Source organism: Haliotis rufescens, unplaced genomic scaffold (assembly GCF_023055435.1).
Source record: "Haliotis rufescens isolate VD_foot unplaced genomic scaffold, xgHalRufe1.0.p SCAF_13, whole genome shotgun sequence".
Taxonomy (NCBI): domain Eukaryota; kingdom Metazoa; phylum Mollusca; class Gastropoda; order Lepetellida; family Haliotidae; genus Haliotis; species Haliotis rufescens.
Window position 1 is genome coordinate 32,693,720 of NW_025963813.1, and position 13,537 is coordinate 32,707,256.

Here is a 13,537-nt window from a genome sequence, read left to right on the forward strand (position 1 = left end):
GTTGATAGATTCCAGATTGCGTCCAGATCTTGCCGAATGCGAACCGTGTTTGTCGGTTCATTGTCCGGTCACTGATCTGTCGGATCGCATTCGGGAGAATCGCGACGCTGTCGGGACAGATTCGGTCGTTTTTTATCATGCGGAAGATAAAAATGGGATCAGATTCAGATTGAGAATCGGGACGAATTTGGCTTGAAATGGCTGAATCGGGACGCTTCCTGAACAATATCTGATTGTGAATTTTCCGCCACGAATCACAGGATCATGATCAGACTTGACACATTTTAATCGGGAATGGTCCTATCAAGTACGGCAGTATAAAATCTTGAATGAACCCTGAATGATTAAGTCTGGGCCAGACAATCTAGTGATTGACATGAGCATCATGAACACCCGACCCCGTTAGTCGCCTCTTACTACATGCATAGTCGCCTTTTACGGCAAGAATGGGTTGCTGAAGACCTATTCTACTCCAGATCTTCACAATTTTGATACATATCAATGTATAAGTGGGGCGGGGGAATACGGGAACAGTTCGTCCGTTCGTCCGGCCGTCCTTCCGTCCGCTTCTTAATATTGACAATGGAAGTAACATGATTAAAACTTTGCAAACTATTCTAAGGAGATACATACCAAATTGATAATTCCATAAATAATCGAATCTGGAACAGACAATCCAGTGATTGATATCACGAGCATCGATCCACGCAATTGGGATACGATGACATGTATCAACCAAATCAGCGAGCCTGACCATTTCATGAAGACCTATTCTACCCCGGAACTTCACCCGATCCCGTTAGTTGCCTCTCAAGACAAGCATAGTCGCCTTTCACGGCAAGCATAAGTTGCTGAAGACCTATTCTCTACCCGGATCTTCACGGGTTGTTCGTCGTAATGATCGACTTATGTGGGTCGGGTGATGACATTGCGTGAACTGAATGAGTGCGTGATCGAACCCCTCGGCGTGGATAGTTGTTCATGTTTTCGTCCACTGGCTGGATGGCCTGGTCGAGTCAAAACATTCCTCAATGATTGAGTTCAATATTGCCGAGAGCGGCTGACGATTCTCAATCAAAACCTTGTTCAGCCAACCAATACCTTTTCTTATCATAGATACGTCTTACTTTAAATACAACAGTTTATTTGTAAGTAATACCTTACACAAAATCGGTTTATAACTGTTCCAAATTTGTATTCAGTATTGCAAAAATATGACGGTTAAAACACATTCCCACCTACCTCAGCGATCAGTCAAAACTCTAACTGCGCATAGAAAGCACGTGATTTCCTTTTATACTCACAATAAAAATGAGATTCGCGTGAGTCAACACGGTTGCGTTTGTGTGCGTGTTTTCTGTTCATGTGAACGACAGAAAAGAATAACGCTTTTCACTAATGGATATTTCAAACCTTATCGCAACGAAAGTGTAAGCTTAGCTGTTGTGACCTTCAATCTGTTGGTATATACTCTGTTTTTGTACATATCTCAATTGTGTTATTATATAACGCTAAAAATGTAATAAACGTTGGAGAGGGTTACCCAAGTTGTGTTTGTTTGGTTGTTATTTAACGCCGCACTCAGCAATATTCCAGCTTTATGACGGCGTTCTGCAAATAATCGAGTCTGGACCAGACAATCCCTCTGATTGACAACATGAGCACCGATCCACGCAATTGGGATAGGATTACATGCATCAACAAAGTCTGCGAGCCTGACCACCCGATCCCGTTAGTCGCCTCATACGACAAGCATACTCGCCATTTACGGCAAGCATGGGTTGCTGAAGACCTATTCTACCCCGGATCTTCACTGGAGCACCCAAGTTGGGCCCGATCCTTTTCTTTGTGACTAAACTGTTTGTAAGTCAAAGTACGTGATAGTGAGAACTTATTAAACAACCATCCTACAGCATGGAACAAGTTTTTATAGTGTCTTGCTTATGTTCTTAACTGATTAAAAATCAGTTTTCAGTACATAATATAATCCTTATTGTGGTTAAAAATGCTATAATTTCAAATTGATTTGAATTTTGGAAAATATTGGCAATTGTCTTTGTTCGAAATATGGGGGGGGCACGGGTGGCCCAGTCGTCTAAGGCGTCGCGATTCGCTGTGCAGAGTTGCGTCCCTTGGGCACGCCAGAAACCTATGATTGTGGGTTCGAATCTCGGTTCGCCCCGATTATGTTTTTAGGTTTGTCAGCACCATACCCGTGCTCTTGGGTTTCACCGAAGTGGTACCCGTCTGAGACCTGCATCACTTCGGGCTTTCCTCCCACATTAAGCTAACACGCCGTGATATAACTGGAATACTGTTAAAAGCGGCGTTAAACTCACTCACTCACAGGCAGCTTGGTTTGTATACTTCCCAGGGAGATTAGAGTGAAAATCAAGTGTACACTGATCTACTGACTAGGGTAATAATAATATATTGCTTTGAGTATGTCCTCTGTGGTTTGGAAATATAGCGCAATATAAATGGCATTATTATTACAATATGGAAAATAGACATTGAAACTGGACCAACGACAGTCCATTGCCACGCTGTTATGTGATATTTTGGTATCTTTAGTCGTGAATTGCATTTACAGTTACCGGTATTAATAAACTGCAAGTTATTCCATATCATTTGATTGGCTAACCATAAAACGAAAACAGGCCACGCCCAAAAACTCCCTACAGTTTCCTGATTGGCTGATAATAGGTTAAGTGGGACTTGGATTGAATTATTGCGCGAAACGAAGTATTGCGGTCAACATGTTTTGTGTTAACAATTGAAAAAAGTGATGTTATTAGCCTTGATTTTTTCATTAGAATTCGCTGCAATATGTTTTTGCATTAGGTTTTGGCATAATCTAAACTAATGTGCACACGATTTGAATCAGCGTAAAAACAAAAAAATGACTATTGATACATTTTATGATACTTCAATTTGGAGACACTACCCATACGACTGTAAGAAGTTGTTAGAATAAGTTACTGCCTATTTCCTACTGTAAAAGTCTTTTAAGGTATCTGTGTCTGTATCGCAGACATGCAGTCACCTTGACATAAGTCATACAACATTTGTAATCCCGTGAGGACGCAGATCCCCATTAAGCTAAAATTCGTGTAAGATACTACATGTTACTGGTTGATCAGGCTCGATTGATCGCATGTCATGATACATCAAAGACGTGGTACGTTGCTCATAACATCAACCACTGGTTTGGCTAGTCCAGACTGATCTGGTCACTGTCTCTGGAAAATTGTTGAGTTAAACAGGGGACAGTTACAACATTATTAAACTGTTACGTATAACTGGACCTAGATTTGAACACTCTTCTTACATCAGGATCATCTGTTCCAGCTCAGGACGAGGATGCTGAAGACGCAGCTTAGATGAGTTCCCGAGTTAGCTGAGATTGCTGTAAATACACGACTGAATTTGACTGGGTGAACAGGTTCGGTTGATTGCATGTTATCGTACCCCGACGACGTGGCACGTTGGATGGTCAGTCTCAAGAATATTGCCGACTGTGGAGTTAAACAGTGGACAGGCATAACACAGTGAAACTGTAACTGGATCTAAAGTCAAACACTGTTCTTACATCAGGACCATCTGTTCTAGCCCAGGGCGAGGATGTTGAAGTCGTGTTTTTAAAAGTATTCATTTTTAAAAAGCATATAACCATACTATTTGTAATGAGCTGCGTCAATTCAACATCATTGGAAGCTCTCGTAAAATATCAGCAACATAATCATCATCAACATCATCAAATCAGACACATCCGATACACGTAAAATGAGAGAGAGAGTTTGGGTTTTTTTGGTGCGCTTTCCGACTTTATGCGTATATTGCACACGGGCCCGCCAGGCCAATTAGTGGTTTTGCCAAGGAGGGTATGTCCGTAAAGGAAGGGCAGCCTGGGGGACTTTAGGGCTGCTTACTTAATTTGGGGGAAATTTGTAATTTTGAAGAATGCCGTGCGGTGGGGGAACTTAGGGAGTTTGTGTGGTTGTGTGGTATTTTGCTTTTTTATTTTTTAGGTTTTTTTTTTTTAGGGTTTGGGGTTGTTGAAAGCATGGTTTTGTAGTTTATTAGATGCGCCTGTTTGAATTAGGAAAGTGCCTAATGCTTTGAATTTTTGTAGGTCGTTTAGTGGGTATCGAAGTGTTGCCAGAGTCATTTGGTTGTTGCAGTTTATTGTGGACTTGAGGGTTGTTCTGTGTTGTTGGTGGTGTGTGCAGTGTAATACTGCGTGTTCAGGTGTTTCTGTTAGATTACAGTGAGGGCCGGCATTTACCTGTTTGATGTTTCCTGTTTTTGTGTAGGTGAGAGTTGAGCTAAGTGTGTCCTGTCTGTAATTTGATTATTGCCCTGGGACGGGGGACACCAGAAATTGGCTTCACACATTGTACCCATGTCGGCAATCGATCCCGGGTCTTCGGCGTGACGATCGAACGCTTAAGCTTTAACCACTAGGCTACCGACCGCCCCGAGTTTTATTCGATTTTGAACAGGTTAAAATAGACAGTCCAGATGTACTAGACCGTTCTCGTTTTTTCGGTTTTTTTTAGCGTCACGCTTTTTAACATCATGTGTCCTAATTCAATATGGATATAGGTATCAGGTGTAATGCATGAGTACCGCAGTCACTGGATTGTCTGGTCAAGACTCGATAGTCAATAGGCTGCCGTCATATAGCTAGAATATTGCTGTGTGAGGCGTAAAGCAAACAAACAAACAAACAATTCAAGTATGTGGTAGAATATATGCAGGTGCCTAATCTAGTCAGTTAAACCAAGTGACCTGTCAGGTGAAGATGACAATATTTGCAATGTGAAACAGGGACACACCAGCTTTCTTTCTTCACACCCGCAAGCACAATTAAACAACAGACAAACATCAAGAAGTATTTCTGTGAACCGTAAAAGGACGTGTGAGTGTTGTATTTAACCATACAGTATAGTAAAGGGATTTTCATCAGTGAATATGAAATGCCTCATGTGAAACACAATAATTGAAAAGTGACACTACTCTTGTAACCAATTTTTCAGAACCAAGTGAAAGTCGGACACTTTAGCCCACATGACTCGTGAAGATCCGGGGTAGAATAGGTCTTCAGCAACCCATGCCTGCCGTAAAAGGTGACTATGCTTGTCGTAAAGGCGACTAAAGGGATCGTTTGGTCAGGCTCGCTGACTTGGTTGATGCATGTCATCGATCCCAATTGCGTGGATCGATGCTCATGATATCAATCACTGGATTGTCTGGTCCAGACTCGATTATTTACAGACCGCCGTCATATAGCTGGAATATTGCTGAGTGCGGCATTAAAGAACAAACCAACCAAACAATCCAGCCCTCTGACTTACATCAACGATGCTTTGACGCAGCAATGCATGTGGTTCTCGTGGAACCTTTATCTTTTTTCTCTGAGTCAACACTCAGTGACTTCCACAATCAGATTTCATTCGATTCGTACGTGAAATGCACGGTATGCTCGTCCAGTCTTTTCCGTCTCTAACGTTAACGTGACCACATTTACCAGGCGTTTCTGGCCTCCACCCATGAGTGTGAGTGAGTGAGTTGGGTTCAACGCCGCTTTTAACAGTATTCCTGTTATATCGCGGCGTGTCAGCTTAATGTTGGAGGAAAGCCCGAAGTCATGCAGGTCTCAGACGTTTACCACTTCGGTGAAACCAACGAGCACGGTTATGGTGCTGACAAACCTAGAAACATAATCGGGGCGAACCGGGATTCGAACCCACGATCAAGTCACTCGATGAGAGAAACATGATATTTCACTCGGCACATGAAATATCCTCTATCACTAGTTTGAGGAACTATAGGTGTCCGCCTGGTGGTTATAGGTCTGTCAGTGTACACCTACAGAATAACATACGAACAGTTAATCCGTAATGATGCGAGTTATGAGTTGGCTTTTCTTCGTATTACCCACGTTATGTTTATCGGATGCGTCTGATTTGTGATGATGTTGCTGATATTTTCGAGAGTTTCCGATGAAGTTGATTTCGCGCAGGTAATTGCCAATTATATGGTTATTTTTGAAAGATATTTCTAAAAGAAACACACGACTTCAGCATCTTCGCCCTGAGCTGGAACAGATGATCCTGATGTAAGAACAATGTTCAACTTTAGGCCCATTTATACCTAGCAGTTTAATAATGTTTTAACTGTCCCCTGTTTAACTCAACAATTTTCCAGAGATAGCACAGTGACGAAATCAGCCTGGACTAGCCAAACCAGTGGTTGATATTATGAGCAACGTACCACGTCGTCGGAGTAAATGACATGCGATCGATCGAGCCTGATCACCCAGTAAAATGTAGTATCTAACAGGAATTTTAGCTGAATGGGGATCTGCGTCCTCACAGGGTCACAGATGATGTATGGCTAATGACAAGGTGACTGCATGTCTGCGATACAGGCGCAGATCTAGAATTTCCCCCAAAGTCTTAAATGAAGGAAATAAACTTTAACTTTAACTAATTCTTATCAATAATTCTACCATGAATTTGGAATATACGCGATTTGGTCTACAGGTACCTAGCTGTACATAGAAAACACAGCATCTTTATAACTTAATACAATAATGTGTTCATTTCACCACATCTTCCCGAGGCAAGGGAGTTAAAAGACTATTCTTTCACACTTGCCGAACTAGACTGGAATTCCGGAGTTACAGTTTGGCTTTAGCAACGAGTCTGTGCATTGTCCAATCAAAATCGCGTAACGATCAAGACATCCGGTTCGATTTCGGTCGACTGCAGGATTTGCAAAGCAGGTGTCAACTTGGCTTCGACAGATATTTTACCAAACTTTTCATGTTTTAATCAAGTTGCTAAAGTAATCGGATGTACTACGCGAAGTAAGACCCATTTTATCAAGATATACACTCTTAAAAAAAAAAAATGTTGTTGGTTTGTTGTTTAACGCCGCACTCAGCAAAGTTCGAGATGAATGACGGCGCTCTGTAGATAATCGAGTCTGGACCACACAATCCAGTGATTAATATCACGAGCATCGATCCACTCAATTGGGATAAGATGCATCAACCAAGTCAGCGAGCCTGACCACCCGATCCCGTAAGTCGCCTCTTATGAGAAGCATATAGTCGCCTTTTACGGCAGGCATGGGTTGCTGAAGACCTATTCTACCCCGGATCTTCACGGGTCCCATGTCAGAATAATGAGAACTGATTGGTTCACGTGATCTTGATAAAATACCATGAATCCCGCCATGGGGTAGCATAAATCCCTTATACCCCGCCACGAACAGGCTGCACGTGGATTTCTGAGAGGGAAAATAAATCCATTATGCCCCGCTTCGAAGCAAAAAGTCGGACGCTTCTTCGTGTTAAAAAAGAAAGTCACGTGATATAGCACCAGTCAACCTCAGCTCAATCGAACAGCTGTTTCTTTTAATTTTGAATTTGTTTTATGTCATATTAAAACATGTCGGAAAGATAATTCGTTGTATCAGTATCACTTGGGGTACATGTTGTTTTACGCGTCCATCACTTTTATACAACGAGCCTCGGGACGCCTACAACCACATATACCCCGAGTGAAACGCCTACAACTAACATTGTATATACCAACAGCGAGGCGTTCACAACAACAAAGGTTACATTTCCGTTGCGAAAAGGTTTGAGATTCCCTCAGACCGATCAGTGAAAAACGTTATTCGTTTCTGTCGTTCACAAGAAAAAAACACGCACACAAACGCAACCGTGTTGGCTCATCCGAATCTCATTCTGAAAGGAAATCACGTGCTTTCTGTGTGCAGTTAGATTTTCGACTGATCGCTGAGGTAGGTGCGAATGTGTTTTTACCGTCATATTTTTACAATACTGAATTCATATTCGACACTGTTATAAACCGATTTTGTGTACACCGATATTTATTTAAAAATCATTTCTTACAACTAAACTGTGAATTGTTTGATGGCATTACTTTGAAGTTGACAGATGACAAAATTGACACAATTTGTGGATAACAACTTCTTTTATACTGTAAAGGGTGACGTTTCGGTATAGATCCTGATACCGTTGTGAAGCAAGACTGAATAAACTATGGTTATGAAAGTAAGATGTATTATATCGACCAATTGAAAAGTACAACATAAGTTCGCACTGACCATTGTCAGCCACACTTGGTAATGTTCAGGTTAATCATTGATGATCATTTGGTTTGTGGAAGAAAGCAGGGGGTGGGGGTGGGGGTGGGGGTGGGGGTGGGGGTGGGGAGGGGGAGGGGGGACTATCACACATACTCAACTCACGACAAACGACAAAGAAATCCGGGTACTGCGGGTCATATTCTGACCCAAGGGGTGTTTACTTTGTTTTGAGCAAATTGCGTGCATGGATTCTGTGAAAAGGGAAAGAAGGGTATTGTCCTCTGCAAGTACCAAGAGCCGGTGATGGTCAGCGAGACTAACTGTTTCGGATACGATAAAAGGTCCTATTTTAATTAACTGTTTTTTGTTATCGTTACCGTGAACTATATTAAAATATTTTACCGTTGTACTGAAGACGGGCCGCCACGATTGTTCGTACATAATTGTAAATGTTTCTGTAAGCTATATTTTTCAATGTTTCTTGGGTATACTTGGGTATAATGTGTGAAGCCCATTTCTGGTGTTCCCAGCCATGATATTGCTGGACTATTGCTAACACCATACTCACTCACCCACAAACCTTTGTACAGTTGTGAACTAGTATTCTCTATGTATTAGCCCGCCAAGGCTCGGTAAATACAATGTTTATTCCTGATAAAGGATATTTACCATCCACAAACACACTCGCATGACAACTTCTTTATCATATCATGATCTCATCTCTAAAAAAAACTTTACCTAAACATTGCAAGTTTTCCTGGAATGTGCGCATTAATATATATTACGTCAGAAGGTGAGTGATGTGTCAGTCGGAGAGTGACAAGTCAACATAGTTTCAACCTGTTTCTCATACATTGGAGTAACTACATATAGGCAAAACTTCCTACACAAATTGTCTACTTGCCTTTCGCGGCACTCCTGCCATCAGTACGCTAGGGTAACTGCCCTTTATCAAAGGGAAGTTTCTCCAACCCTAGTCTGAGACGTCTGTTCAGAGTCTGCTTGTCCTGTCATTAACGTTACGAAGTGCAGTCAGATGTACACGCAGCAACAAAACGAAACAAGGCAACAATTCGCACATATTTGGGCCAAATCCATTCTGTTTTCGTTTTGGGAAAAGGTTCAAAGCCGGCGAGGTCAAAGATATGAGATGATCTCGCTAAACTAGTGTCCTCACAAAATTGTTTCGCAATTTATATCTTCTAAATTGCACAATTTTGTAAAATGCCTTAGCTACGTCACAGTTAGACACTGATTTTGAGCATATAAGACTAATCGTTTGATAATGATAGCAATTATCCGAGTACTTTCTCCAAATTCCCGATGGTTAATCCTGACTCGATCGCGGCATGACAAAGGCGACGCCATGTTTGATTGTAAAATACTGAAAGTAGTTCCTACTTGATCTTTGAAATTTGCATTTCTATCCGCATATGACCCCAACGGATATCGTTTTTATCCGTCGGCTTTATCCTGCCGAGAAACACCAATTATATGACAAAGCCTTGTATCAGTAGGCTTGTTTTTCAACAGCGAACGTCATGCAGGAAATATCATTTCGTTTACCTAAATTGTTTCAGAAGCACGGATCTCGTTTATTTTTTGTGGTTTGTTCCAGCCTTGTCGGGCGGAAGATGACACGAACGATGTCCTTCGCCGTGGTACTTGGCTTGCTCCTTGTCCTGCTGCCTGCTGTGACGTCATACTACGAAATCGGTAGGCAGAGCACTCTGTTCACGCGCTTGCCATAACTTCCGAGTCTAAGCGACATGTAGAGCTTTCTTCATCTTGTCTAGCTAGAAAACTAGGAGCGGAGACCGTTTTCCACTATCCAGCATACCGCAAACAGTATTTCATATTGTAGATAACCGAATGTTGTGGCTAGTCACATGTCCTTGAATTTGACGTTGAATTTGACCTCGAATTTGACCTCGAATGTTTTGTCCGGGTGACTTACCATTTCATCATAGGCGACCACGACCGTGACATTGCTGATTTATTTCAACCAGTTGGCCAATTCATCCAAGGCGTTGCACGTCGCCTACTGCTACCTTGAACATGCATGCAAGAAACACCGTTGTGGGGTCGATTCCCGGTTTGCCAAGACGTTTCTTGGTGTCAGTCATACCTTTGCTCGCAGATTAACCAATGTGATAAATTTCCAAGACCTGCATCAATATTTCCCCACAACAAACTGACAATGCGTGATAAGACTGAATACCTTTAACTGAAGGAAGTCGCTCAATATCGTTCATCATTTGTATTAGACAACCTTTCTGTGTCGATCTTTTTGCAATAACAATCTCTCCTTGTCAATTGCAAACCCTTAAGTAAAAAAAGAAGTTATGTGTACAGTGTCAATGACCTTTGAAATGCTATCGAAGCCGGAACTAACGTTACAGTGTGTCCACGCGTCAGTCAAAATGAGAGAGTTGGATTTAACGCCCCTTTTAACGGACGTTTACCGCTTCGGTGAAACCCACGTCCACGGATATGGTGCTGGCAAACCTAGAAACATAATCGGGGCGAACCGGGATTCGAACCCACAATCATAGGTTTCTGGCGTGCCGAAGGGTCGCAACTCTGCACAGCGAATCGCGGCGCCTTAGACGACTGGGCCATCCATGTCCCCCAGTCAAAATGAAGGCGAGCGGATCTCAGATGGGTAATTCCTCTGAGAGATTTACTTGGTAACTGACATGACTGACGTAAAATCACATTGGCGTCTAGTTATATATATATGCAGATATATAAGGTATATTGGGTTGGTTCATATATATGCTATAGTTCCTTGGGACGCCAGAAACCTATGATCGAATCCTGGTTCGCCTCGATTATGTCCCTAGGTTTGTCAACACCATACTCGTGCTCGTCATTTTCACCAAAGTGCTAAACGTCTGAGACCTCCCAGATTAAATTGACACGCCGTGACATAACAATAATGCTATTCAACGCGGCGTTAAACCCAACTCACTCACTCAATGCGATCCTATGTTTAATGGTGAATTCTGTTGACAGGGAACTGCACGCTGTCCTGCAAGCCTCCACAGATTCTGCTGCGGTTATCATGTCGCTGTTTGAGTAAGGATGCAACATGTTGATGTACGCTTATCGAATCCTTGTTTCTGCTAACCCCATGCGAACCGTGCGGGATTACCCAGCTATCGGTGCTTCTCAGAGAATGAGACTGTGACATGCGACTGTCCTATTGTGGCACGTTGCTTATGCTATCAACCACTGGGTTGTCTGCCCAGACATGATTTACAGTTTGTTTGTTTGTTTGTTTGTTTGTTGTGTAACGCCGCACTCAGCAATATTCCAGCTATATGACGGCCGTCTGTAAATAATGGAGTCTGAACCAGACGATGACATTGTGTATACCCAGATATACAGGGAAACCTCGTGTTCGGAGGCCCTGCTATCTTGACTATTAAAATGATGACATGTTCTACTAACCAAACAAGTGATGAGTCGAACGATAATTCATCATTTTTGAAAAATATGCAGTAATGGCTCGTAATCGTTGATCTTCGTATGGACGATGGACTGCAATGTTTGACAGTTTTATTTTTCCAAATAGTTTGACTCAGCACTATTGGGTAGTGTACGTTTCCAGACTTGTTAATCCGGACATTTGAATATCCGTACATTGGAATATCCGGACAACTTCGAGTGGTACAGGTTACATTGTAATTGTTTTTCATCAGATCCGATCCGTGAATCTAGAGACGTCCATCACGAAATGCACGACGACCCGGATGACGGGGGAGGGCAGATAGACGACAGCAATCCCTGAAAATCGGGCAAACGGCGCCAAACCCTGAGAAGTGGGAAACGACGCCCGACAACTCCCGGGAAACAAGCCCCGAGGCCGACAGCTCTACTGATGATTGCACAACACATTATGATGGCGGTTGTAAACCTAATTTCTAATAAAAAGATATTTTTCTGAAAATTTCTACCGTCATATTGGCATATCTGAAATACAGGCAAACTAGTATTACTGTGCAGTGGGAATACCGGGTGAGGATAGTACATCGATGCTCATGTTGTCAATCCGGGGATAGTCTCGATTACCTACCGCCGGCATATAACCAACAGAGGGTATCCATGCCAAACCGGAAGTTGGTAGGACTGGTAGCGACTACCTTTTTCTCGCTGGACAGTACCCACTGATATTTACCTCGACATGACGAGGTTTGAGGGTATATGATGTATCGTTATTTTCCATACAAACTCCGATTAGAGTACTTGCATGAAGGCCAGATTTAAAGGGACAAACACAAGACATGCATGCACTTCGGGATCTGAAATGTACAGACACTCCAGAGACACAAGAATAGGTCTTCAGCAAATGATCAGGCTCGTTGACTTGGTTGGTACATGTCATCGTGTCCCAATTGCGTGAATCGATGCTCATGATGTCAATCACTGGATATGACTGGTCCAGACTGGATTATTCAGACCCCGTCATATAGCTGGAATATTGCTGGGTGCGGCGTTAAACAACAAACAAGGAATCCGGATCGAAACACTCTCAGCGCATCATGATTAGTGATATAACCCGAGAATATTTCATCTTGGCATTGGGGCGGTCGGGTAGCCTAGTGGTTAAAGCGTTCGCTCGTCACGCCGAAGACCCGGGTTCGATTCCCGACATGGGTACAATGTGTGAAGCCCATTTCTGGTGTCCCCCGCCGTGATATTGCTGGAATATTGCTAAAAGCGGCATAAAACCATACTCACTCATCTTGGCATTGTCATGATCACTCTCAAGGAATACATAAATATTCTTTCAGTGCTGATGTGCCGTCAACATCAGCATCTTTATCAATAGCAGACATCTCTGGTGATGATTATATGGACATATATGGACATATGAGAATACTGACAATAGCCCGAACAGGACAGAACGTGCGGAAACGCAGATCATTCTGATCATGAGAGTGGAAAATATTACAACCTCTATTGTTGATTTAGATAGTGAGGGAGTGACATTGGTTTAGTGCCCTTTGATATTCTTTTTTTAAAAAAAACAGCTATCACAACACTGTAGCCGCCAAACAGATGGACTTTCTTCCACACAATGCATGATGTACTGGTACCCTGTATCACTTTGCATTATGATAGACATGCCCATGTTCTCATACTTACTGACTTATACGTGGCCTGGATTGTATCACGCAGTTAACAGTTCGACGCCACAGGAACTCGCTACTGGTCAGTAAATATGAATATTTATCCCCCAACATATATAAGTATTGAAAGGCACCTCATTCGCTTATTGACAAACACACTAGCCGTAAATCGATAGATAAGTACTTTCTCTACCTGTACAAGTCATGTACACTCGATTTAAGCCACTCACATATGGAAATATCGATAGTCTATGCAGCGAGCTTGGATA

At 42.4% G+C, this 13,537-nt stretch overlaps 1 protein-coding gene across 1 annotated transcript in view; it reads right to left on the bottom strand.

Moving 5' to 3' along the window:
• Positions 1–1,284, bottom strand: part of LOC124118163 — a 101,982-nt gene extending 100,698 nt beyond the window's left edge. Inside the window, exon 1 of the mRNA XM_048394677.1 lies at positions 1,243–1,284. The gene's annotated coding sequence lies outside the window, so the exon portion shown is untranslated. The remainder of the gene's footprint in view (positions 1–1,242) is intronic.
• Between the last annotated feature and the right edge of the window lie 12,253 nt (positions 1,285–13,537).